Genomic DNA, 27122 nt, shown 5'->3' with positions numbered 1-27122 from the left:
CAGCATGTCTCTCCTGCAAAGTTGTGTTTTTGTCGGTACACAGTGACATGCAGCATGTCTCTCCTGCAAAGTTGTGTTGTTGTTGTTGGTACACAGTGACATGCAGCATGTCTCTCCTGCAAAGTTGTGTTGTTGTTGGTACCCAGTGACATGCAGCATGTCTCTCCTGCAAAGTTGTGTTGTTGTTGGTACCCAGTGACATGCAGCATGTCTCTCCTGCAAAGTTGTGGTGTTGTTGGTACCAAGTGACATGTATTATGTCTCTCCTGCAAAGTTGTGTTGTTGTTGGTACCAAGTGACATGTATTATGTCTCTCCTGCAAAGTTGTGTTGTTGTTGGTACCCCAGTGACATGCAGCATGTTTCTCCTGCAAAGTTGTGTTGTTGTTGGTACCCAGTGACATGCAGCATGTCTCTCCTGCAAAGTTGTGTTGTTGTTGGTACCCTAGTAACATGCAGCATGTCTCTCCTGCAAAGTTGTGTTGTTGTTGGTACCCTAGTAACATGCAGCATGTCTCTCCTGCAAAGTTGTGTTGTTGTTGGTACCCAGTGACATGCAGCATGTCTCTCCTGCAAAGTTGTGTTGTTGTTGGTACCCAGTGACATGCAGCATGTCTCTCCTGCAAAGTTGTGTTGTTGTTGGTACCCAGTGACATGCAGCATGTCTCTCCTGCAAAGTTGTGTTGTTGTTGTTACCCAGTGACATGCAGCATGTCTCTCCTGCAAAGTTGTGTTGTTGTTGGTACCCAGTGACATGTATTATGTCTCTCCTGCAAAGTTGTGTTGTTGTTGGTACCCAGTGACATGCAGCATGTCTCTCCTGCAAAGTTGTGTTGTTGTTGGTACCCAGTGACATGTATTATGTCTCTCCTGCAAAGTTGTGTTGTTGTTGGTACCCCAATGACATGCAGCATGTCTCTCCTGCAAAATTGTGTTGTTGTTGGTACCCCAGTGACATGCAGCATGTCTCTCCTGCAAAGTTGTGTTGTTGTTGGTACCCTAGTAACATGCAGCATGTCTCTCCTGCAAAGTTGTGTTGTTGTTGGTACCCTAGTAACATGCAGCATGTCTCTCCTGCAAAGTTGTGTTGTTGTTGGTACCCCGTGACATGCAGCATGTCTCTCCTGCAAAGTTGTGTTGTTGTTGGTACCCAGTGACATGTATTATGTCTCTCCTGCAAAGTTGTGTTGTTGTTGGTACCCCAATGACATGCAGCATGTCTCTCCTGCAAAATTGTGTTGTTGTTGGTACCCCAGTGACATGCAGCATGTCTCTCCTGCAAAGTTGTGTTGTTGTTGGTACCCCAGTGACATGCAGCATGTCCCTCCTGCAATGTTGTGTTGTTGTTGGTACCCCAGTGACATGCAGCATGTCTCTCCTGCAAAGTTGTGTTGTTGTTGGTACCCCAGTGACATGCAACATGTCTCTCCTGCAAAGTTGTGTTGTTGTTGATACCCCAGTGACATGCAGCATGTCTCTCCTGCAAAGTTGTGTTGTTGTTGGTACCCCAGTGACATGCAGCATGTCTCTCCTGCAAAGTTGTGTTGTTGTTGGTACCCAGTGACATGCAGCATGTCTCTCCTGCAAAGTTGTGTTGTTGTTGGTACCCAGTGACATGCAGCATGTCTCTCCTGCAAAGTTGTGTTGTTGTTGGTACCCAGTGACATGCAGCATGTCTCTCCTGCAAAGTTGTGTTGTTGTTGGTACCCAGTGACATGCGGCATGTCTCTCCTGCAAAGTTGTGTTGTTGTTGGTACCCCAGTGACATGCAGCATGTCTCTCCTGCAAAGTTGTGTTGTTGTTGGTACCCAGTGACATGCAGCATGTCTCTCCTGCAAAGTTGTGTTGTTGTTGGTACCCCAGTGACATGCAGTGTGTCTCTCCTGCAAAGTTGTGTTGTTGTTGGTGCCCAGTGACATGCAGCATGTCTCTCCTGCAAAGTTGTGTTGTTGTTGGTACCCAGTGACATGCAGCATGTCTCTCCTGCAAAGTTGTGTTGTTGTTGGTACCCAGTGACATTCAGCATGTCTCTCCTGCAAAGTTGTGTTGTTGTTGGTACCCCAGTGACATGCAGTGTGTCTCTCCTGCAAAGTTGTGTTGTTGTTGGTGCCCAGTGACATGCAGCATGTCTCTCCTGCAAAGTTGTGTTGTTGTTGGTACCCAGTGACATGCAGCATGTCTCTCCTGCAAAGTTGTGTTGTTGTTGGTACCCAGTGACATTCAGCATGTCTCTCCTGCAAAGTTGTGTTGTTGTTGGTACCTAGTGACATGCAGCATGTCTCTCCTGCAAAGTTGTGTTGTTGTTGGTACCCCAGTGACATGCAGCATGTCTCTCCTGCAAAGTTGTGTTGTTGTTGGTACCCAGTGACATGCAGCATGTCTCTCCTGCAAAGTTGTGTTGTTGTTGGTGCCCAGTGACATGCAGCATGTCTCTCCTGCAAAGTTGTGTTGTTGTTGGTACCCAGTGACATGCAGCATGTCTCTCCTGCAAAGTTGTGTTGTTGTTGGTACCCCAGTGACATGCAGCATGTCTCTCCTGCAAAGTTGTGTTGTTGTTGGTACCCAGTGACATGCAGCATGTCTCTCCTGCAAAGTTGTGTTGTTGTTGGTACCCCAGTGACATGCAGCATGTCTCTCCTGCAAAGTTGTGTTGTTGTTGGTACCCCAGTGACATGCAGCATGTCTCTCCTGCAAAGTTGTGTTGTTGTTGGTACCCAGTGACCCGCTGCATGTCTCTCCTGCAAAGTTGTGTTGTTGTTGGTACCCAGTGACATACAGCAAGTCTCTCCTGCAAAGTTGTGTTGTTGTTGATACCCCAGTGACATGCAGCATGTCTCTCCTGCAAAGTTGTGTTGTTGTTGATACCCAGTGACATGCAGCATGTCTCTCCTGCAAAGTTGTGTTGTTGTTGGTACCCCAGTGACATGCAGCATGTCTCTCCTACAAAGTTGTGTTGTTGTTGGTACCCAGTGACATGCAGCATGTCTCTCCTGCAAAGTTGTGTTGTTGTTGTTACCCAGTGACATGCAGCATGTCTCTCCTGCAAAGTTGTGTTGTTGTTGGTACCCAGTGACATGCAGCATGTCTCTCCTGCAAAGTTGTGTTGTTGTTGGTACCCAGTGACATGCAGCATGTCTGTCCTGCAAAGTTGTGTTGTTGTTGGTACCCCAGTGACATGCAGCATGTCTCTCCTGCAAAGTTGTGTTGTTGTTGGTATCCCAGTGACATGCAGCATGTCTCTCCTGCAAAGTTGTGTTGTTGTTGGTACCCCAGTGACATGCAGCATATCTCTCCTGCAAAGTTGTGTTGTTGTTGGTACCCAGTGACATGCGGCATGTCTCTCCTGCAAAGTTGTGTTGTTGTTGGTACCCAGTGACATGCAGCATGTCTCTCCTGCAAAGTTGTGTTGTTGTTGGTACCCCAGTGACATGCAGCATGTCTCTCCTGCAAAGTTGTGTTGTTGTTGGTACCCAGTGACATGCAGCATGTCTCTCCTGCAAAGTTGTGTTGTTGTTGGTACCCCGTGACATGCAGCATATCTCTCCTGCAAAGTTGTGTTGTTGTTGGTACCCCAGTGACATGCAGCATGTCTCTCCTGCAAAGTTGTGTTGTTGTTGGTACCCCAGTGACATGCAGCATGTCTCTCCTGCAAAGTTGTGTTGTTGTTGGTACCCAGTGACATGCAGCATGTCTCTCCTGCAAAGTTGTGTTGTTGTTGATACCCCAGTGACATGCAGCATGTCTCTCCTGCAAAGTTGTGTTGTTGTTGGTACCCAGTGACATGCAGCATGTCTCTCCTGCAAAGTTGTGTTGTTGTTGGTACCCCAGTGACATGCAGCATGTCTCTCCTGCAAAGTTGTGTTGTTGTTGGTACCCAGTGACATGCAGCATGTCTCTCCTGCAAAGTTGTGTTGTTGTTGGTACCCCAGTGACATGCAGCATGTCTCTCCTGCAAAGTTGTGTTGTTGTTGGTACCCAGTGACATGCAGCATGTCTCTCGTGCAAAGTTGTGTTGTTGTTGGTACCCAGTGACATGCAGCATGTCTCTCCTGCAAAGTTGTGTTGTTGTTGGTACCCCAGTGACATGCAGCATGTCTCTCCTGCAAAGTTGTGTTGTTGTTGGTACCCAGTGACATGCAGCATGTCTCTCCTGCAAAGTTGTGTTGTTGTTGGTACCCCAGTGACATGCAGCATGTCTCTCCTGCAAAGTTGTGTTGTTTATGTTACCCAGTGACATGCAGCATGTCTCTCCTGCAAAGTTGTGTTGTTGTTGGTACCCAGTGACATGCAGCATGTCTCTCCTGCAAAGTTGTGTTGTTGTTGGTACCCCAGTGACATGCGGCATGTCTCTCCTGCAAAGTTGTGTTGTTGTTGGTACCCAGTGACATGCAGCATGTCTCTCCTGCAAAGTTGTGTTGTTGTTGGTACCCAGTGACATGCGGCATGTCTCTCCTGCAAAGTTGTGTTGTTGTTGGTACCCAGTGACATGCAGCATGTCTCTCCTGCAAAGTTGTGTTGTTGTTGGTACCCAGTGACATGCAGCATGTCTCTCCTGCAAAGTTGTGTTGTTGTTGGTACCCAGTGACATGCAGCATGTCTCTCCTGCAAAGTTGTGTTGTTGTTGGTACCCAGTGACATGCAGCATGTCTCTCCTGCAAAGTTGTGTTGTTGTTGGTACCCCAGTGACATGTATTATGTCTCTCCTGCAAAGTTGTGTTGTTGTTGGTACCCAGTGACATGCAGCATGTCTCTCCTGCAAAGTTGTGTTGTTGTTGGTACCCCAGTGACATGCAGCATGTCTCTCCTGCAAAGTTGTGTTGTTGTTGGTACCCAGTGACCCACTGCATGTCTCTCCTGCAAAGTTGTGTTGTTGTTGTTACCCAGTGACATGCAGCATGTCTCTCCTGCAAAGTTGTGTTGTTGTTGGTACCCAGTGACATGCAGCATGTCTCTCCTGCAAAGTTGTGTTGTTGTTGGTACCCAGTGACATGCAGCATGTCTCTCCTGCAAAGTTGTGTTGTTGTTGGTACCCAGTGACATGCAGCATGTCTCTCCTGCAAAGTTGTGTTGTTGTTGGTACCCAGTGACATGCAGCATGTCTCTCCTGCAAAGTTGTGTTGTTGTTGGTACCCCAGTGACATGTATTATGTCTCTCCTGCAAAGTTGTGTTGTTGTTGGTACCCAGTGACATGCAGCATGTCTCTCCTGCAAAGTTGTGTTGTTGTTGGTACCCCAGTGACATGCAGCATGTCTCTCCTGCAAAGTTGTGTTGTTGTTGGTACCCAGTGACCCACTGCATGTCTCTCCTGCAAAGTTGTGTTGTTGTTGTTACCCAGTGACATGCAGCATGTCTCTCCTGCAAAGTTGTATTGTTGTTGGTACCCAGTGACATGCGGCATGTCTCTCCTGCAAAGTTGTGTTGTTGTTGGTACCCAGTGACATGCAGCATGTCTCTCCTGCAAAGTTGTGTTGTTGTTGGTACCCAGTGACATGCAGCATGTCTCTCCTGCAAAGTTGTGTTGTTGTTGGTACCCAGTGACATGCAGCATGTCTCTCCTGCAAAGTTGTGTTGTTGTTGGTACCCAGTGACATGCAGCATGTCTCTCCTGCAAAGTTGTGTTGTTGTTGGTACCCCAGTGACATGCAGCATGTCTCTCCTGCAAAGTTGTGTTGTTGTTGGTACCCAGTGACATGCAGCATGTCTCTCCTGCAAAGTTGTGTTGTTGTTGATACCCCAGTGACATGCAGCATGTCTCTCCTGCAAAGTTGTGTTGTTGTTGGTACCCAGTGACATGCAGCATGTCTCTCCTGCAAAGTTGTGTTGTTGTTGGTACCCCAGTGACATGCAGCATGTCTCTCCTGCAAAGTTGTGTTGTTGTTGGTACCCAGTGACATGCAGCATGTCTCTCCTGCAAAGTTGTGTTGTTGTTGGTACCCAGTGACATGCAGCATGTCTCTCCTGCAAAGTTGTGTTGTTGTTGGTACCCAGTGACATGCAGCATGTCTCTCCTGCAAAGTTGTGTTGTTGTTGGTACCCAGTGACATGCAGCATGTCTCTCCTGCAAAGTTGTGTTGTTGTTGGTACCCAGTGACATGCAGCATGTCTCTCGTGCAAAGTTGTGTTGTTGTTGGTACCCAGTGACATGCAGCATGTCTCTCCTGCAAAGTTGTGTTGTTGTTGGTACCCCAGTGACATGCAGCATGTCTCTCCTGCAAAGTTGTGTTGTTTATGTTACCCAGTGACATGCAGCATGTCTCTCCTGCAAAGTTGTGTTGTTGTTGGTACCCAGTGACATGCAGCATGTCTCTCCTGCAAAGTTGTGTTGTTGTTGGTACCCAGTGACATGCGGCATGTCTCTCCTGCAAAGTTGTGTTGTTGTTGGTACCCAGTGACATGCAGCATGTCTCTCCTGCAAAGTTGTGTTGTTGTTGGTACCCAGTGACATGCAGCATGTCTCTCCTGCAAAGTTGTGTTGTTGTTGGTACCCAGTGACATGCAGCATGTCTCTCCTGCAAAGTTGTGTTGTTGTTGGTACCCAGTGACATGCAGCATGTCTCTCCTGCAAAGTTGTGTTGTTGTTGGTACCCCAGTGACATGTATTATGTCTCTCCTGCAAAGTTGTGTTGTTGTTGGTACCCAGTGACATGCAGCATGTCTCTCCTGCAAAGTTGTGTTGTTGTTGGTACCCCAGTGACATGCAGCATGTCTCTCCTGCAAAGTTGTGTTGTTGTTGGTACCCAGTGACCCACTGCATGTCTCTCCTGCAAAGTTGTGTTGTTGTTGTTACCCAGTGACATGCAGCATGTCTCTCCTGCAAAGTTGTGTTGTTGTTGGTACCCCAGTGACATGCAGCATGTCTCTCCTGCAAAGTTGTGTTGTTGTTGGTACCCAGTGACCCACTGCATGTCTCTCCTGCAAAGTTGTGTTGTTGTTGTTACCCAGTGACATGCAGCATGTCTCTCCTGCAAAGTTGTATTGTTGTTGGTACCCAGTGACATGCGGCATGTCTCTCCTGCAAAGTTGTGTTGTTGTTGGTACCCAGTGACATGCAGCATGTCTCTCCTGCAAAGTTGTGTTGTTGTTGGTACCCAGTGACATGCAGCATGTCTCTCCTGCAAAGTTGTGTTGTTGTTGGTACCCAGTGACATGCAGCATGTCTCTCCTGCAAAGTTGTGTTGTTGTTGGTACCAAGTGACATGCAGCATGTCTCTCCTGCAAAGTTGTGTTGTTGTTGGTACCCCAGTGACATGCAGCATGTCTCTCCTGCAAAGTTGTGTTGTTGTTGGTACCCAGTGACATGCAGCATGTCTCTCCTGCAAAGTTGTGTTGTTGTTGATACCCCAGTGACATGCAGCATGTCTCTCCTGCAAAGTTGTGTTGTTGTTGGTACCCAGTGACATGCAGCATGTCTCTCCTGCAAAGTTGTGTTGTTGTTGGTACCCCAGTGACATGCAGCATGTCTCTCCTGCAAAGTTGTGTTGTTGTTGGTACCCAGTGACATGCAGCATGTCTCTCCTGCAAAGTTGTGTTGTTGTTGGTACCCAGTGACATGCAGCATGTCTCTCCTGCAAAGTTGTGTTGTTGTTGGTACCCAGTGACATGCAGCATGTCTCTCCTGCAAAGTTGTGTTGTTGTTGGTACCCAGTGACATGCAGCATGTCTCTCCTGCAAAGTTGTGTTGTTGTTGGTACCCAGTGACATGCAGCATGTCTCTCGTGCAAAGTTGTGTTGTTGTTGGTACCCAGTGACATGCAGCATGTCTCTCCTGCAAAGTTGTGTTGTTGTTGGTACCCCAGTGACATGCAGCATGTCTCTCCTGCAAAGTTGTGTTGTTTATGTTACCCAGTGACATGCAGCATGTCTCTCCTGCAAAGTTGTGTTGTTGTTGGTACCCAGTGACATGCAGCATGTCTCTCCTGCAAAGTTGTGTTGTTGTTGGTACCCAGTGACATGCGGCATGTCTCTCCTGCAAAGTTGTGTTGTTGTTGGTACCCAGTGACATGCAGCATGTCTCTCCTGCAAAGTTGTGTTGTTGTTGGTACCCAGTGACATGCAGCATGTCTCTCCTGCAAAGTTGTGTTGTTGTTGGTACCCAGTGACATGCAGCATGTCTCTCCTGCAAAGTTGTGTTGTTGTTGGTACCCAGTGACATGCAGCATGTCTCTCCTGCAAAGTTGTGTTGTTGTTGGTACCCCAGTGACATGTATTATGTCTCTCCTGCAAAGTTGTGTTGTTGTTGGTACCCAGTGACATGCAGCATGTCTCTCCTGCAAAGTTGTGTTGTTGTTGGTACCCCAGTGACATGCAGCATGTCTCTCCTGCAAAGTTGTGTTGTTGTTGGTACCCAGTGACCCACTGCATGTCTCTCCTGCAAAGTTGTGTTGTTGTTGTTACCCAGTGACATGCAGCATGTCTCTCCTGCAAAGTTGTGTTGTTGTTGGTACCCAGTGACATGCAGCATGTCTCTCCTGCAAAGTTGTGTTGTTGTTGGTACCCAGTGACATGCAGCATGTCTCTCCTGCAAAGTTGTGTTGTTGTTGGTACCCAGTGACATGCAGCATGTCTCTCCTGCAAAGTTGTGTTGTTGTTGGTACCCAGTGACATGCAGCATGTCTCTCCTGCAAAGTTGTGTTGTTGTTGGTACCCCAGTGACATGTATTATGTCTCTCCTGCAAAGTTGTGTTGTTGTTGGTACCCAGTGACATGCAGCATGTCTCTCCTGCAAAGTTGTGTTGTTGTTGGTACCCCAGTGACATGCAGCATGTCTCTCCTGCAAAGTTGTGTTGTTGTTGGTACCCAGTGACCCACTGCATGTCTCTCCTGCAAAGTTGTGTTGTTGTTGTTACCCAGTGACATGCAGCATGTCTCTCCTGCAAAGTTGTATTGTTGTTGGTACCCAGTGACTTGCGGCATGTCTCTCCTGCAAAGTTGTGTTGTTGTTGGTACCCAGTGACATGCAGCATGTCTCTCCTGCAAAGTTGTGTTGTTGTTGGTACCCAGTGACATGCAGCATGTCTCTCCTGCAAAGTTGTGTTGTTGTTGGTACCCAGTGACATGCAGCATGTCTCTCCTGCAAAGTTGTGTTGTTGTTGGTACCCCAGTGACATGCAGCATGTCTCTCCTGCAAAGTTGTGTTGTTGTTGGTACCCCAGTGACATGTATTATGTCTCTCCTGCAAAGTTGTGTTGTTGTTGGTACCCAGTGACATGCAGCATGTCTCTCCTGCAAAGTTGTGTTGTTGTTGGTACCCCAGTGACATGCAGCATGTCTCTCCTGCAAAGTTGTGTTGTTGTTGGTACCCAGTGACATGCAGCATGTCTCTCCTGCAAAGTTGTGTTGTTGTTGTTACCCAGTGACATGCAGCATGTCTCTCCTGCAAAGTTGTATTGTTGTTGGTACCCCAGTGACATGCTGCATGTCTCTCCTGCAAAGTTGTGTTGTTGTTGGTACCCAGTGACATGCAGCATGTCTCTCCTGCAAAGTTGTGTTGTTGTTGGTACCCCAGTGACATGTATTATGTCTCTCCTGCAAAGTTGTGTTGTTGTTGGTACCCAGTGACATGCAGCATGTCTCTCCTGCAAAGTTGTATTGTTGTTGGTACCCCAGTGACATGCTGCATGTCTCTCCTGCAAAGTTGTGTTGTTGTTGGTACCCAGTGACATGCAGCATGTCTCTCCTGCAAAGTTGTGTTGTTGTTGGTACCCAGTGACATGCAGCATGTCTCTCCTGCAAAGTTGTGTTGTTGTTGGTACCCAGTGACCCACTGCATGTCTCTCCTGCAAAGTTGTGTTGTTGTTGTTACCCAGTGACATGCAGCATGTCTCTCCTGCAAAGTTGTGTTGTTGTTGATACCCCAGTGACATGCAGCATGTCTCTCCTGCAAAGTTGTGTTGTTGTTGATACCCCAGTGACATGCAGCATGTCTCTCCTGCAAAGTTGTGTTGTTGTTGGTACCCAGTGACATGCAGCATGTCTCTCCTGCAAAGTTGTGTTGCTGCGTGCTGTGATCTTGTAACACAGCAGCTGACACAACAACTTTCCTTCTCCTTATGTAAGAAAAGACGTAAGACTCCGTGACTCCATTAGGTCTTCACTTCATCTTCTGATGACCGCTGACCATCACTGTGCATAATAACCATGGCAACCTCTTTTTCCACATACAGCTTTCAGACTAAATCTGGTTTGATATCAGTTGAAACAATGCCAGGGTTTCTTCTACATGTCATTGAACGTGGTAAAATAAATGCGGGCACACCTTAAAAAGAAGTTGGTTTTTTTTACATGAAAACAAATGTGTGTCAATTGTACTTGATCAATGTGAGCATGATTGCTGGGTAAATATTCACATGTATGTTAATGTTTGCTTGGTAAATATCTATATATATATATATATATATATATATAAGGGAAGGGCAACGATTAAAAATTTTAATCGAAGTTAATCGCACTATTTGTCCGATTAATCGCGATTAACTGCATTGTATACGCAAAGCCCAATAATGAATTCAAAAGTAGTGTGTAGTGCACCTTTATTGGAATATTCTCCCACATGAACAAAAGCGCCAAAACATTTGTTGTGCAAACACAATTTAAATCAGTCCTTGTTAAACAGTAGCAGTTAAATAGCATATTTGATGAAAATCAACTCAAAAAATGTAAATATTGCCACTGCCAGGGTATTTAAGTTTTCCTGTTTGTTATGGAAAATAAATATAATCTACATACAAATCTCTGAGCCACAATCATAACATCTGAACAGGCAATTTCTGAGGTAACAGCAGAAACATTTTTTTTATCAGGGATCTTATGTTTAAAAAACCTATATTATAGGTAGTGGGCTGTTTTAGGGAATTTTTGATCAAATTATCCGTAGTAGCAATATTAATAATGTTGTGTTCATTCTGCGTAGTGCACTTAAAAAAATTATGACCATATCTAGGAATTGATATGATGGGAATTTTCCGATTGTTTGCTTGGTGCTTTGATAAACTGAACGCATCATATACATGGTACTATATTGTGATGTTATGAGCCAGGGGAAAAAAGAACTACCCTACCCAGCATGCAACAGGAGTGACGAGCATGCGTAGGTTGTGTCGCCATGACGGCATCTTGTATGTTGTGATATGCACGCTCTGAAAGCAAGCGTTAAGAACTCAGCCAACACTCCTGGTCTGCATTATTCATAAATAGACAGACAACACATATACTCCGCTGCTTCACAGGCCGCTGGATGTAGCCGGCAAAGTATTCCCATGCTAGCTAGCCGCTCTAGCAAGCACGCCTCATTCAGTCCAAAACGGCCCGATCTATCCACATTCAGAATTGTCTGGCGGTCGTAAGTGATCCCGGAGTGACCACGCTGTAAGCCAGCCATGAAATTTGCAGAATTGTCCGGTATCTTTGCCAAATGTTCCATCTTTACCAAGAGCCCCTCCACGCCGAAGTACATCCGGGAGATGCCATCTTGTTAAGAAAAGGCGTTAACAAAATAAAAGCATGCAAACAACATACGCAAATGTGCGATAAAATAATTATCGGCGTTAATAGATTGATGAGTTAACGCGTAATTAACGCGCATATATCCATCCATCCATCCATCCATCATCTTCCGCTTATCCGAGGTCGGGTCGCGGGGGCAACAGCCTAAGCAGGGAAACCCAGACTTCCCTCTCCCCAGCCACTTCGTCTAGCTCTTTCCGGGGGATCCCGAGGCGTTCCCAGGCCAGCCGGGAGACATAGTCTTCCCAACGTGTCCTGGGTCTTCCCCGTGGTCTCCTACCGGTTGGACGTGCCCTAAACACCTCCCTAGGGAGGCGTTCGGGTGGCATCCTGACCAGATGCCCGAACCACCTCATCTGGCTCCTCTCGATGTGGAGGAGCAGCGGCTTTACTTTGAGTTCCTCCCGGATGGCAGACCTTCTCACCCTATCTCTAAGGGAGAGACCCAAACTCATTTGGGCCGCTTGTACCCGTGATCTTATCCTTTCGGTCATGACCCAAAGCTCATGACCATAGGTGAGGATGGGAACGTAGATCGACCGGTAAATTGAGAGCTTTGCCTTCCGGCTCAGCTCCTTCTTCACCACAACGGATCGGTACAACGTCCGCATTACTGAAGACGCCGCACCGATCCGCCTGTCGATCTCACGATCCACTCTTCCCTCACTCGTGAACAAGACTCCTAGGTACTTGAACTCCTCCACTTGGGGCAGGGTCTCCTCCCCAACCCGGAGATGGCATTCCACCCTTTTCCGGGCGAGAAGCATGGACTCGGACTTGGAGGTGCTGATTCTCATTCCGGTCGCGCATATATATATATATATATATATATATATATATATATATATATATATATCAATCAATGTTTATTTATATAGCCCCAAATCACAAATGTCTCAAAGGACTGCACAAATCATTACGACTACAACATCCTCGGAAGAACCCACAAAAGGGCAAGGAAAACTCACACCCAGTGGGCAGGGAGAATTCACATCCAGTGGGACGCCAGTGACAATGCTGACTATGAGAAACCTTGGAGAGGACCTCAGATGTGGGCAACCCCCCCCCCTCTAGGGGACCGAAAGCAATGGATGTCGAGCGGGTCTAACATGATACTGTGAAAAGTTCAATCCATATTGTGAAAGTTCAATCCATATTGGCTCCAAGACAGCAGCGAGAGTCCCATCCACAGGAAACCATCTCAAGCGGATCAGCAGCGTAGAGATGTCCCCAACCGATACAGGCGAGCGGTCCATCCTGGGTCCCGACGAGCGGTCCATATATATATATATATATATATATATGTATATATATGTATATGTATTCATGATTGCTGGGTAAATATTCACGATTGCTTGGGGATAAAAGTGCAAATGGACATCTTGATCCTGCCCAATTGATCCAGGTTTACTCCAACTGGGAATGAGAAGAAAGTGGCTTGAAGTAAAGAAAGCTGACTTGCCAAAGAGTACGTCAGCAGGGTTGCAAGTCACAACCTTTCTGACAATTCTCTTCAGTCCTCTCCAAGTATCTACTTCATGAAGCCGAGCAGAGAAGCCAATGAGCGTCTTGTCTTCCTCCCTGCTCTTCTCACAAAGTTCTTAATGCGAAGCAGGCGCCGCCTCTCTGGAATTCCTACAAGTAAAAGTTAAAGTACTAACTTTACTCGAAAGCCTTTCCCGCCTCTTCCACTTTGACACGCCATGTTGGAAAACGGAGTGCGCAGAAAAGCATCTCGGGCTTCAAAAGGCAGAAATGACAGCCGGGCTGTTTTCAGTCGGAAGACCGCAGAATTTCCCCTTCCATCCATTTGCGTGTCAGATAGCGGGATCCCGCTCCGCCGGAAAATAAACACGGCGCTGTGAGACGCTGTTGTGGACGACCTTCAAGCCCGGCAAAAGTGCAAACGTGTTAGTTCGACCACTTCCTGTCCCGCACACACGCCCGTGCTGATGGATTACACGCCGCTCTCTGCTTGCCAGAGATCTGCCGTACAAGTCGGCGGCTGAGTCGAGAGAGTGACAAGACGTGGATATGAAAACAAATGTCCACCCCCACACTTTGTCCCCAGGCCGCTCTTACTCGCCGTCTGATGGACTTCCTCTCACTCCAAATGGCTGCGGGGCCAACAACAATACTCCATTTACCTTTGCTCACTTGCCATTAGTCACGTTGTTATTAGAAGTAGTCACAAGCATTAGTCATATTGTTATCTGCGGTCCTCTCCAAGGCTTCTCAGAGTCATCCACATGGACGTCTCACTGGGTTGTGAGTTTTTCCTTGCCCATGAATTGATTAACGTGGACCCCGACTTAAACAAGTTGAAAAACTTATTGGGGTGTTACCATTTAGTGGTCAATTGTACGGAATATGTACTGTACTGTGCAATCTACTAATGAAAGTATCAATCAATCAATCCTTAAGTGGGCTCCGAACCGAGGATGTGGTCTTGGCTTGTGCAGCCCTTTGAGACACTTGTGATTTAGGGCGATTTAAATAAACATTGATTGATTGAGTTACTAGAGAAAAGCGCTATATGAATATATTTTACTTGGTACTTGGAGAGTTTTCTGAGCTGTTACTTCAATCAATCAATCGATCAATGTTTATTTATATAGCCCCAAATCACAAATGTCTCAAAGGACTGCACAAATCATTACGACTACAACATCCTCGGAGGAACCCACAAAAGGGCAAGGAAAACTCACACCCAGTGGGCTGGGAGAATTCACATCCAGTGGGACGCCAGTGACAATGCTGACTATGAGAAACCTTGGAAAGGACCTCAGATGTGGGCAACCCCCCCCCCCCCCCCCGAAAGCAATGGATGTCGAGCGGGTCTAACATGATACTGTGAAAGTTCAATCCATAGTGGCTCCAACACAGCCGCGAGAGTTCAGTTCAAAGCGGATCCAAGACAGCAGCGAGACTCCCGTCCACAGGAAACCATCCCAAGCGGAGGCGGATCAGCAGCGTAGAGATGTCCCCAACCGATACAGGCGAGCGGTCCATCCTGGGTCCCGACTCTGGACAGCCAGTACTTCATCCATGGTCATCGGACCGGACCCCCTCCACAAGGGAGGGGGGGGACATAGGAGAAAGAAAAGAAGCGGCAGATCAACTGGTCTAAAAAGGAGGTCTATTTAAAGGCTAGAGTATACAGATGAGTTTTAAGGTGAGACTTAAATGCTTCTACTGAGGTAGCATCTCGAACTGTTACCGGGAGGGCATTCCAGAGTACTGGAGCCCGGACGGAAAAACGCTCTATAGCCCGCAGACTTTTTTTGGGCTCTAGGAATCACTAATAAGCCGGAGTCCTTTGAACGCAGATTTCTTGCCGGGACATATGGTACAATACAATCGGCAAGATAGGCTGGAGCTAGACCGTGTAGTATTTTATACGTAAGTAGTAAAACCTTAAAGTCACATCTTAAGTGCACAGGAAACCAGTGCTGGTGAGCCAGTACAGGCGTAATATGATCAAACTTTCTTGTTCTTGTCAAAAGTCCAGCAGCTTGGTGAAAACATTTTGAGAACCACCGCACAGGAGTTCTTTTGAACCAAACTTTAACATGACGCATGTGAACGCACCCTAAAAGAAGGCTTCAAATGCTTAAAATGCATCTTAAGTCCGCATCTGTAAACTCTGCTCACAGCGTCTTTACACCCATGACAGTCCCCCTCACCCCCAACCCCACGTGTCCTGTTGCCACACACACTCATACACACACACACACATACACACACACACACACACACACACACACACACACACACACCACAGCTGTGACAACAGCTGCAGCCTGGCAGCACAGGCCAGGAGAAACCACGCGGATGTCTGCATGCATGTGATGAGTCACGTGCGTCGCTCACACGGCTTTTGGTTCCGATCATCACGTCAAGGTCGTTCCTTCGGGGGCAGTTGCTGCTGATGAACTGTGCCTGGCAGTGGAGTGTTAACGGTGTATGTAAGTAAGGATGGTGGGGAGAGCCTTTCCCTCCAAAACAAAGCGGGTGCAGCCGTTAAAATGCTGTGTGGTCTTGTCACAAATCAGTCCCGTCTGCCAAGAACAGCAGCGAGGAACAGGAAACGTCTCTCGCCGAACAAAAAGTTGTTGTTTTTTCTCTTCCCTCCTCCAAGACATGAGTGACGCGGCGCAGTCAGGAAGCTGCAAGATTTACGGAAAAGTAAGCGGAGCCGCTGCTTCTTTTGAAAATGCAGTTTGGGTCATTACGGAGGAGTGTTCTTTCTTTCTTTCTTTCAGCTGTGTCCTCATCTTTTGAAACACAGCCCACTTTTTGACACTTAAGTCTTTTTCGAAACATGCTTCACAACGTTACCTTCAAGGACTTCACATCTTTATACTTTTTAATCAATCAATCAATCAATGTTTATTTATATAGCCCCAAATCACAAATGTCTCAAAGGACTGCACAAATCATTACGACTACAACATCCTCGGAAGAACCCACAAAAGGGCAAGGAAAACTCACACCCAGTGGGCAGGGAGAATTCACATCCAGTGGGACGCCAGTGACAATGCTGACTATGAGAAACCTTGGAGAGGACCTCAGATGTGGGCAACCCCCCCCCCCCCTCTAGGGGACCGAAAGCAATGGATGTCGAGCGGGTCTAACATGATACTGTGAAAGTTCAATCCATAGTGGCTCCAACACAGCCGCGAGAGTTCAGTTCAAAGCGGATCCAAGACAGCAGCGAGAGTCCCGTCCACAGGAAACCATCTCAAGCGGAGGCGGATCAGCAGCGTAGAGATGTCCCCAACCGATACAGGCGAGCGGTCCATCCTGGGTCTCGACTCTGGACAGCCAGTACTTCATCCATGGTCATCGGACCGGACCCCCTCCACAAGGGAGGGGGGGGACATAGGAGAAAGAAAAGAAGCGGCAGATCAACTGGTCTAAAAAGGAGGTCTATATAAAAGGCTAGAGTATACAGATGAGTTTTAAGGTGAGACTTAAATGCTTCTACTTAAAGGGGAACTGCACATTTTTTGGGGAATGTTGCCTATCGTTCACAATCATTATGAGAGACAAGAAGTATGTTTTTTTCAAACATATAAAAAAACCCATAAACACACCCAAAAACCGTCAAGGATACTTCTGTAATGTGTATAATAACCAACTGTACAACATTATTATTGTAAGCGTGAACACTGAGGAACTATTTTTCTAGTGTGCTAACTAGGGTTGCAACATTCCGGGAATATTCAAAGTTGGAAACTTTCCATGGGAATATGTGGGAATTAAAACCTCTTAAGGCCCAAGCTGTTTGTTTACATGCTGTTTTCTTTATTTCTCTTCGCCATTTGGGCTAATTGCATACTTGCCAACCCTCACGGATTTTCCGGAAGACTCCCGAAATTCAGTGCCTCTCCCGAAAACTCCCGGGACACATTTTCTCCCGAAAATCTCCTGAAATTCAGGCGGAGCTGGAGGCCACGCCTCCTCCAGCTCCATGCGGAACTGAGTGAGGTGTCGACAGCCTGTTTTCACGTCCGCTTTCTCACAATATAAACAGCGTGTCTGCCCAATGACGTGGGTTTATTGTTATCCAATCCACTTCCAATCCACTTTATTTATATAGCACATTTAAACAACAATAACGTTTCCAAAGTGCTGCACAGCCATGTTAAAAACAATCGTAAAAAATAAATAAATTTAAAAAATAAAAATAAATAAATTTAAAAAAGTATATATATATATATTATGCTCCACCAATGACTGAATAAAAACAAAAAAATAAATAAATATAAAACCAATAAAAACAATATAAAAACAAAAATGATTAAAAACTGTTTTAAAGGGTAAAATCAATTAAAACAGTAAAATAGAAATCAAAGTGTATAAAAAACACAGAGGACAACAGAGGACCACACAACTCACGTAGTGTTAAAAGCCAAAGAATAAAAGTGGGTCTTAAGACGAGACTAAAACACTCCACTGTGGAAGCAGTTTGAACATGGAGCGGCAGAGTGTTCCAGAGCTTAGGGCCGACCACAGAGAAGGCCCTGTCTCCCCTGGTCTTAAGTCTGGTCTTGGGCACCACGAGCTGTTAGGCAGTTTCATTGACGTCCTCCCAGCGCGGCGACAACACACAACAACACGTTTTCGTCGACCGTGAAGCAGTTTGTCTGCCGTAAACAGCAATGTTGTGACACTCTTAAACGGGACAATACTGCCATTTACTATACATGTATATGATAAATAAATAAATGGGTTGTACTTGTATAGCGCTTTTCTACCTTCAAGGTACTCAAAGTGCTTTGACACTACTTCCACATTTACTCATTCACACACTGATGGAGGGAGCTGCCATGCAAGGCGCCAACCAGCACCCATCAAGAGCAAGGGTGAAGTGTCTTGCTGAGGACACAACGGACATGACGAGGTTGGTACTAGGTGGGATTTGAACCAGGGACCCTCGGGTTGCGCACGGCCACTCTCCCACTGCGCCACGCTGTCCCTATGTATATGGTTAGAAAAATAGTGACAGAGAATAGAATAAGGATGGACAGTTCAACCTTTAACTCAACAATGAGCAGATGAGTGTTATGTGTGTGTATATGTGTAAAAAAACACTGAAATCCAAGTATTTCTTTTATTTATATATATATATATATATATATCTCGGGACGGCGTGGCGCAGTGGAAGAGTGGCCGTGCGCAACCCGAGGGTCCCTGGTTCAATCCCCACCTAGTACCAACCTTGTCACGTCTGTTGTGTCCTGAGCAAGACACGTCACCCTTGCTCCTGATGGGTGCTGGTTAGCGCCTTGCATGGCAGCTCCCTCCATCAGTGTGTGCATGTGGAAGTAGTGTCAAAGCGCTTTGAGTACTTTGAAGGTAGAAAAGCGCTATACAAGTACAACCCATTTATTTATTTTATTTATATATATATATATATATACACACATGTGTGTGTGTGTGTGTGTATATATATATATACATATATATATATACATATATATATATATATATATATATATATATATATATATATATATATATTATATATATCGGGACGGCGTGGCGCAGTGGTAGAGTGGCCGTGCGCAACCCGAGGGTCCCTGGTTCAATTCCCACCTAGTACCAACCTTGTCACGTCCGTTGTGTCCTGAGCAAGACACGTCACCCTTGCTCCTGATGGGTGCTGGTTAGCGCCTTGCATGGCAGCTCCCTCCATCAGTGTGTGAATGTGTGTGTGAATGGGTAAATGTGGAAGTAGTGTCAAAGCGCTTTGAGTACCTTGAAGGTAGAAAAGCGCTATACAAGTACAACCCATTTATTTATTTTATTTTTTTATATATATATACACACGTGTGTGTGTGTGTGTGTGTGTGTGTGTGTGTGTGTGTGTGTGTATATATATATATATATATATATATATATATATATTATATATATATATATATATATATATATATATATCGGGACAGCGTGGCGCAGTGGGAGAGTGGCCGTGCGCAAACGGAGGGTCCCTGGTTCAATCCCCACCTAGTACCAACCTTGTCACGTCTGTTGTGTCCTGAGCAAGACACGTCACCCTTGCTCCTGATGGGTGCTGGTTAGCGCCTTGCATGGCAGCTCCCTCCATCAGTGTGTGAATGGGTGAATGTGGAAGTAGTGTCAAAGCGCTTTGAGTACCTTGAAGGTAGAAAAGCGCTATACAAGTACAACCTATTTATCATTTATTTATTTATTTATAGCTAGAATTCACTGAAAGTCAAGTATTTTTAAATAAAGTCAAGTAAATCTAAGTTAATTATTATTTGCAAAAAAATAATAAAGTTATGAGTTTGTAGCATATTCAACTGAATATGGGTTGAAAAGGATTTGCAAATCATTGTATTCTGTTTATATTTACATTGATTGATTGATTGATTGATACTTTTATTAGTAGATTGCACAGTACAGTACATATTCCGTACAATTGACCACTAAATGGTAACACCCCAATGAGTTTTTCAACTTGTTTAAGTCGGGGTCCACGTTAATCAATTCATGGTACAAATATATACTATCAACATAATACAGTCATCACACAAGTTAATCATCACAGTATGTACATTGAATTATTTACATTATTTACAATCCGGGGGGTGGGATGAGGAGCTTTGGTTGATATCAGAACTTCAGTCATCAACAGAGAAATGTGGACATTGAAACAGTGTAGGTCTTATTTAGTAGGATATGTACAGCCAGCAGAGAACATAGTGAGTTCACATAGCATAAGAACAAGTATATACATTAGAAGTACATTTGAGTTGTTTATAATCCGGGGAGATGGGATGTGAATGGAGGAGGGTATTAGTAAAGTGTTGAAGTTGCCTGGAGGTGTTGTTTTAGAGCGCTTTTGACGGAATATAGAGATGCACTTACTTTTATACCTGTTGGGAGTGCATTCCACATTGATGTGGCGTAGAAAGAGAATGAGTTAAGACCTTTGTTAGATCGAAATCTGGGTTTAACGTGGTTTGTGGAGCTCCCCCTGGTGTTGTGGTTATGGCGGAAGTAATTTGACATGTACTTCGGTATCAAGGAGGTGTAGTGGATTTTATAGACCAGGCTCAGTGCAAGTTGTTTTACTCTGTCCTCTACCGTGAGCCAGCCCACTTTGGAGAAATGGGTTGGATTGAGGTGTGATCTGGGGTGGAGGTCTAAAAGTAACCGGATTAGCTTATTCTGGGATGTTTGGAGTCTAGATTTGAGGGTTTTGGAGGTGCTGGGGTACCAGGAGGTGCAAGCGTAATCGAAGAAGGGTTGAATGAGAGTTCCCGCTAGAATCCTCAAGGTGCTTTTGTTGACCAGAGAGGAGATTCTGTAGAGGCAATCTCGTTCTTTGGTTGACCTTTTTGATCACCTTGGTTGCCATTTTATCACAGGAAAGATTAGCCTCTAGAATGGAACCTAGGTAGGTGATCTAACACAATTTCCCGACTAACATGGAAACGTGGTTTGTATTACGGTCCCAGACCTCAACCCCTAGTAAGAGGCAGTGGAAGGTTGAAGTTCCCTTGGAGTAGTCCAGTCCATCCAGCTGGATTCAGATGCAAATCGGGGAATCTCAGCCATGGAGAGGAAGAAGGATTTTGACTGTGATTGCAGTACCATTTCTGGACAGATTTTTTCACATACGGCTTCTTTAATATCATGCAAAAAAATGCAAAAAAAAACAAAAAAACAGACCCCATGTAATGCACTTTTAAATCAAGAAATTAGTGGAAAACGGTTTCAAATTGTCAAGCATTTAAGATGACAGCGTTGCAGCATATTTTTGACTAGAATTAAAATGAGGTAATGATACATTTAGAACACCAAAAGAAACAATAGTGTGCTTACGAAGATGCTCGTAAATAACAATAGTCCACAAGTTGACATTCTAAAAAAAAAAAAAAGCACAGCAGTGGTGGAGCCTTAAAGTACATCAAATAAACAACATTGTTTTGAATAATCTCTCAATATTACAACACAGCTGGGAAACAGAATTTTTTTTAGCGGCCCTATGGTTAAGAAACACTGGAAGATGTTGTTTTGGACAGCCGAAAATACATTTTTCAAATGTTCTTTCCACTAAATAGCGTCAAAGATGGGGTTTGTGTTTCAGTTTGATATAAAACACATTGAGACAACAGCCATGTTGCCGATTAGTGATCCGGACCAGTATGGAACTCATCGGCTTTTTTTTTTTTCCAGAATGGCGTCCTTAACGATGATGTCATTGCAACCTTTTTTCAGCAGGACTTTAACCCGGAAATGTTTGCTATTAGCTAAGCTAGCTTGAAACAACACCAAGAAAGGGGAGGGAGGATCGATCCATCGATTGATACCAGGGCTGGTATCATATATGATTGATATTAGAGTGATGAGGTTGATATTGTTATGTTTTTGTTATTGCGTACAAACTCAGGAAATAATTCCCTGGACACAGAAGGCTGTATTTACATAGCTAGTACGAGTAGATCAGGGGTGCCCACACTTTTTCTGCAGGCGAGCTACTTTTCAATTGACCAACTCGAGGGGATCTACCTCATTTATATATATCATTTATATTTATTTATTTATGAAAGAGACATTTTTGTAAACAAGTTAAATGTGTTTAATGATAATACAAGCATGTGTAACACATATAGATGTCTTTCTTTCACAAAGACAAGAATATAAGTTGGTGTATTACCTGATTCTGATGACTTGCATTGATTGGAATCAGACAGTAATGATGATAACGCCCACATTTTCAAATGGAGGAGAAAAAAAGTTGTCCTTTCTGTACAATACCACATGAAAGTGGTTGCTTTTTGGCATCTAATTCATCCAGCTTCCATACACTTGACCAGAAAAACATTGGCGGCAAATTCCGTAGCTTGCTTGATTGACATTCACGGCACCCGAGGGTCTTGTGAGATGACGCTGGCTGCTGCCAGTTCATTATTATGAAAAAATTACCGAGATGAAGGCGAGAAAGACTTTTTATTTCAACAGACATTCGCGCCGTCCCTTCCGTCAAAACTCTAAAGGCCGACTGCACATTTCCTATCTTCACAATAAAAGCCCTGCTTCATGCTGCCTGCACTAACAAAATAAGAGTCTCGGAAAGCACATCACTTGTGCACGGCAGTTTTCCGAGACTCTGTATTTAGTTAGCGCAGGCAGCATGAAGCAGGGCTTTTATTGTGAAGATAGGAAATGTGCAGTCGGCCTTTAGAGTTTTGACGGAAGGTACGGCGCGAGAGTCTGTTGAAATAAAAAGTGTTTCTCGCCTTCCTCTCGGTCATATTTTCATAATAATGATCTTGCAGCAGCCAGCGTCATCTCACAAGACCCTCCGGTACCGTGAATGTCATTTAAGTGACGTCTTGGTGAAGATTGATGATCACTCATTTTTAGGTCTATTTTTTAAAAAGCCTGGCTGGAGATCGACTGACACACCCCCCGCGGTCAACTGGTAGCTCGCGATCGACGTAATGGGCACCCCTGCAGTAGATGGTACTTTTTGCTTTTCTTTGTTATGTAATAGGACTTTGTTTTGCTCAAATATTATTGTGTCGATATTGGTAAAGAGTGGCTGGCACTCACCATACATACATTGAAACATGTAGAGTGAATGTTTCAGTTGGTATCGACTGATCTCTCTCATATATGACCGCTATCAGACTCAGCAGCATAAAAGCCTGATGGGAACGTCCCTAAATACATATTTAAAGTTGAAATCATATTTTGTGGGACCAATGTACTGATCTAAAGAAATACGGGGTGAAATACTCTACTCTGAGGTCAATTTTGTCAAATATATATACAAAGTAGAAAAGCAGTGAAGTTGTGTAAATGGTAAATAAAAAGAGAATACAATGATTTGCAAATAACTCATATTCAATTAAATAGACTGCAAAGACAAAATATTTCATGTTCACACTCAGAGACTTTGGTATTTTTTTGCAAATATTAGCTCATTTGGAATGTGATGGCTGCAACATGTTTCAAAAAAGCTGGCACAAGTGGCAAAAAAGAGTGAGAAAGTTGAGGAATGCTCATCAAACACTTATTTGGAACATCCCACAGGTGAGCAGGCTCATTGGGAACAAGTGGGTGCCATGATTGTGTCATGTTCTGTGGTCTGGATTATGTTTTTGTATTTTCTGTTAGTTTTGCACTCCTTTTAGTTCCTATTTGTTTGGATTGCTCATTGTGTTCACCTGTTTCTGATTAGTGCTCGCCCGCTCACCTGCTTCCCGAGTACTACTCAGAGGCAATATTTAAGCTTGTCTTTGCCAGTCAGTCGGCCCGGCGTCTTTGTTCCATTCATGCCGTGTCCATGTGAGTGTTATCGCTTCCATGCCACAGTCCATGCTGAGTGTTATTGCTTCCATGCCACAGTCCATGCTGAGTGTTATCGCTTCCATGCCACAGTCCATGCTGAGTGTTATCGCTTCCATGCCACAGTCCATGCTGAGTGTTATTGCTTCCATGCCACAGTCCATGCTGAGTGTTATCGCTTCCATGCCACAGTCCATGCTGAGTGATATTGCTTCTAGGTTTCCTGCGTTAAGCTTTTTTGTTCATTAGCTTCTCGTGTAATCTTTTTTTGTTTGGTTCCTGTCTTGTCTGATGTGTAGGATTAATTGATGATTTAATATGTTCCTACCTGCTACCCTGGTCCGGAGAAGTCCGTCTGCATTCCTGGGAGAACCACCCCCCATAAGGACGCAACCCCAACGTGACAGATTGGGTATAAAAGCGACTTCCATGAAATGCTCAGTCATTCACAAACAAGGACGGGGCGAGGGTCACCACTTTGTCAACAAATGCCTGAGCAAATTGTTAAAAAAACAACATTTCTCAAGCAGCTTTTGCAAGGAATTTAGGGATTTCACCATCTACGCTCTGTAATATCATCAAAAGGTTCAGAGAATGTGGAGAAATCACTCCAAGTACGCCATGATATTACACACCTTCCATCCCTCAAGTGCTACTGCATCAAAAAGCCACATGAGAGTGTAAAGGATATCACCATGAAATATGATAGCAAAAGTCAAGCATGTACAGGAGCAAGTTTGAGCTTTTAGAGTTCTCCACTTGTAGTTGACATGCCAGGCCAGTAGTTGGCAGTGTGACATGTGTGCACATCTTATAAGCAATGGCAGGTCCATGATGGAACACTCTGCATGGATAGCTTCTTCAACACTCTGCATGGACAGCCTCTTGAAGACTCTGCATGGACAGCCTCTTGAAGACTCTGCATGGACCGCCTCTTGAAGACTCTGCATGGACAGCCTCTTGAAGACTGCATGGACAGCCTCTTGAAGACTCTGCATGGACAGCCTCTTGAAGACTCTGCATGGACAGCCTCTTGAAGACTGCATGGACAGCCTCTTGAAGACTGCATGGACAGCTTCTTGAAGACTCTGCATGGACAGCCTCTTGAAGACTCTGTATGGACAGTCTCTTGAAGACTCTGCATGGACAGCCTCTTGAAGACTCTGCATGGACAGCCTCTTGAAGACTCTGCATGGACAGCCTCTTGAAGACTCTGCATGGACTGCCTCTTGAAGACTCTGCATGGACTGCCTCTTGAAGACTCTGCATGGACAGCCTCTTGAAGACTCTGCATGGACTGCCTCTTGAAGACTCTGCATGGACTGCCTCTTGAAGACTCTGCATGGACAGTCTCTTGAAGACTCTGCATGGACAGTCCCTGGAAGACTCTGCATGGACAGCTTCTTCAACACTCTGCATGGACGGCCTCTTGAAGACTCTGCATGGACAGCCTCTTGAAGACTCTGTATGGACAGTCTCTTGAAGACTCTGCATGGACAGCTTCTTCAACACTCTGCATGGACAGCCTCTTGAAGACTCTGCATGGACAGCCTCTTGAAGACTCTGCATGGACAGCCTCTTGAAGACTCTGCATGGACAGCCTCTTGAAGACTCTGCATGGACAGTCCCTGGAAGACTCTGCATGGACAGCTTCTTCAACACTCTGCATGGACAGCCTCTTGAAGACTCTGCATGGACAGCCTCTTGAAGACTCTGCATGGACAGCCTCTTCAACACTCTGCATGGACAGCTTCTTCAACACTCTGCATGGACAGTCCCTGGAAGACTCTGCATGGACAGCTTCTTGAAGACTCTGCATGGACAGCCTCTTGAAGACTCTGCATGGACAGCCTCTTGAAGACTCTGTATGGACAGTCTCTTGAAGACTCTGCATGGACAGTCTCTTGAAGACTCTGCATGGACAGTCCCTGGAAGACTCTGCATGGACAGCTTCTTCAACACTCTGCATGGACGGCCTCTTGAAGACTCTGCATGGACAGCCTCTTGAAGACTCTGTATGGACAGTCTCTTGAAGACTCTGCATGGACAGCCTCTTGAAGACTCTGCATGGACAGCCTCTTGAAGACTCTGCATGGACAGCCTCTTGAAGACTCTGCATGGACTGCCTCTTGAAGACTCTGCATGGACTGCCTCTTGAAGACTCTGCATGGACAGCCTCTTGAAGACTCTGCATGGACTGCCTCTTGAAGACTCTGCATGGACTGCCTCTTGAAGACTCTGCATGGACAGTCTCTTGAAGACTCTGCATGGACAGTCCCTGGAAGACTCTGCATGGACAGCTTCTTCAACACTCTGCATGGACGGCCTCTTGAAGACTCTGCATGGACAGCCTCTTGAAGACTCTGTATGGACAGTCTCTTGAAGACTCTGCATGGACAGCTTCTTCAACACTCTGCATGGACAGCCTCTTGAAGACTCTGCATGGACAGCCTCTTGAAGACTCTGCATGGACAGCCTCTTGAAGACTCTGCATGGACAGCCTCTTGAAGACTCTGCATGGACAGTCCCTGGAAGACTCTGCATGGACAGCTTCTTCAACACTCTGCATGGACAGCCTCTTGAAGACTCTGCATGGACAGCCTCTTGAAGACTCTGCATGGACAGCCTCTTCAACACTCTGCATGGACAGCTTCTTCAACACTCTGCATGGACAGTCCCTGGAAGACTCTGCATGGACAGCTTCTTCAACACTCTGCATGGACAGCCTCTTGAAGACTCTGCATGGACAGCCTCTTGAAGACTCTGCATGGACAGCCTCTTGAAGACTCTGCATGGACAGCCTCTTGAAGACTCTGCATGGACAGCCTCTTGAAGACTCTGCATGGACAGCCTCTTGAAGACTCTGTATGGACAGTCTCTTGAAGACTCTGCATGGACAGCTTCTTCAACACTCTGCATGGACAGCCTCTTGAAGACTCTGCTTGGACAGCTTCTTCAACACTCTGCATGGACAGCCTCTTGAAGACTCTGCATGGACAGTCTCTTGAAGACTCTGCATGGACAGTCTCTTGAAGACTCTGCATGGACAGCTTCTTCAACACTCTGCATGGACAGCCTCTTGAAGACTCTGTATGGACAGCCTCTTGAAGACTCTGCATGGACAGCCTCTTGAAGACTCTGCATGGACAGCCTGAGCGTCTTGACAAATACAAACTACATGTTCGGGAAAAGAAGAATACCTGAGTGAAGTCAGCAGGAAGGAATCCTGCCTTGTTTTCATTGCACTTTTAAAAACTCTCCCTGCCTTCAAGAAAAAGTGTCTGGAACATCGCCATCGCATTTCACAAAAAAAAAATTGTTTTAATTTTTTGTTGCCTTCTCAGATGAAAAGCAATACTGCAGCAGATGTTCCGGAAGAGGAAACATTAGCACACGTCTGCTCAAAGACAAATATGTTTGCTCTGAAAGCTGCTTTCAATATCTACATTTGGCACCTCCAGCCATTTGTCCTGGTTCTTGTCATGGTTCTCATCCGGGTTCTCGTCCTGATTCTCGTCCTGGTTCTTGTCCTGGTTCTCGTCCTGGTTCTCGTCCGACTACAGGACGCTGTGCTCAACATGAAGTTATATTATTTCAGCATATTCATGTGCGCCCAGAAAATGTGTCCCCAGTTAGTTGTGAGTGATATCATGTTCGATACAAGCAGTCCTGCAGTGTGTTTACTTGTGAGTGATATCATGCACAATACAAGCAGCCCTGCAGTGTGTTTACTTGTTTGTGTTATCATGTGCGATACAAGCAGCCCTGCAGTGTGTTTACTTGTTTGT

General features: G+C 45.5%; 1 protein-coding gene across 4 annotated transcripts in view; it reads left to right on the top strand.

Annotated features, from left to right (window-relative positions):
* Positions 1–27122, top strand: part of LOC133559708 (protein bicaudal C homolog 1-like) — a 164956-nt gene that overhangs the window by 44714 nt on the left and 93120 nt on the right. The gene's annotated exons all lie outside the window — the stretch shown is intronic.

This window comes from Nerophis ophidion, linkage group LG09 (genome assembly GCF_033978795.1).
Source record: "Nerophis ophidion isolate RoL-2023_Sa linkage group LG09, RoL_Noph_v1.0, whole genome shotgun sequence".
In the NCBI taxonomy this organism is placed as follows: Eukaryota; Metazoa; Chordata; class Actinopteri; order Syngnathiformes; family Syngnathidae; genus Nerophis; species Nerophis ophidion.
The sequence above is the reverse complement of the archived record's forward strand: the minus strand, read 5'-3'. Positions and strand labels throughout refer to the sequence as shown.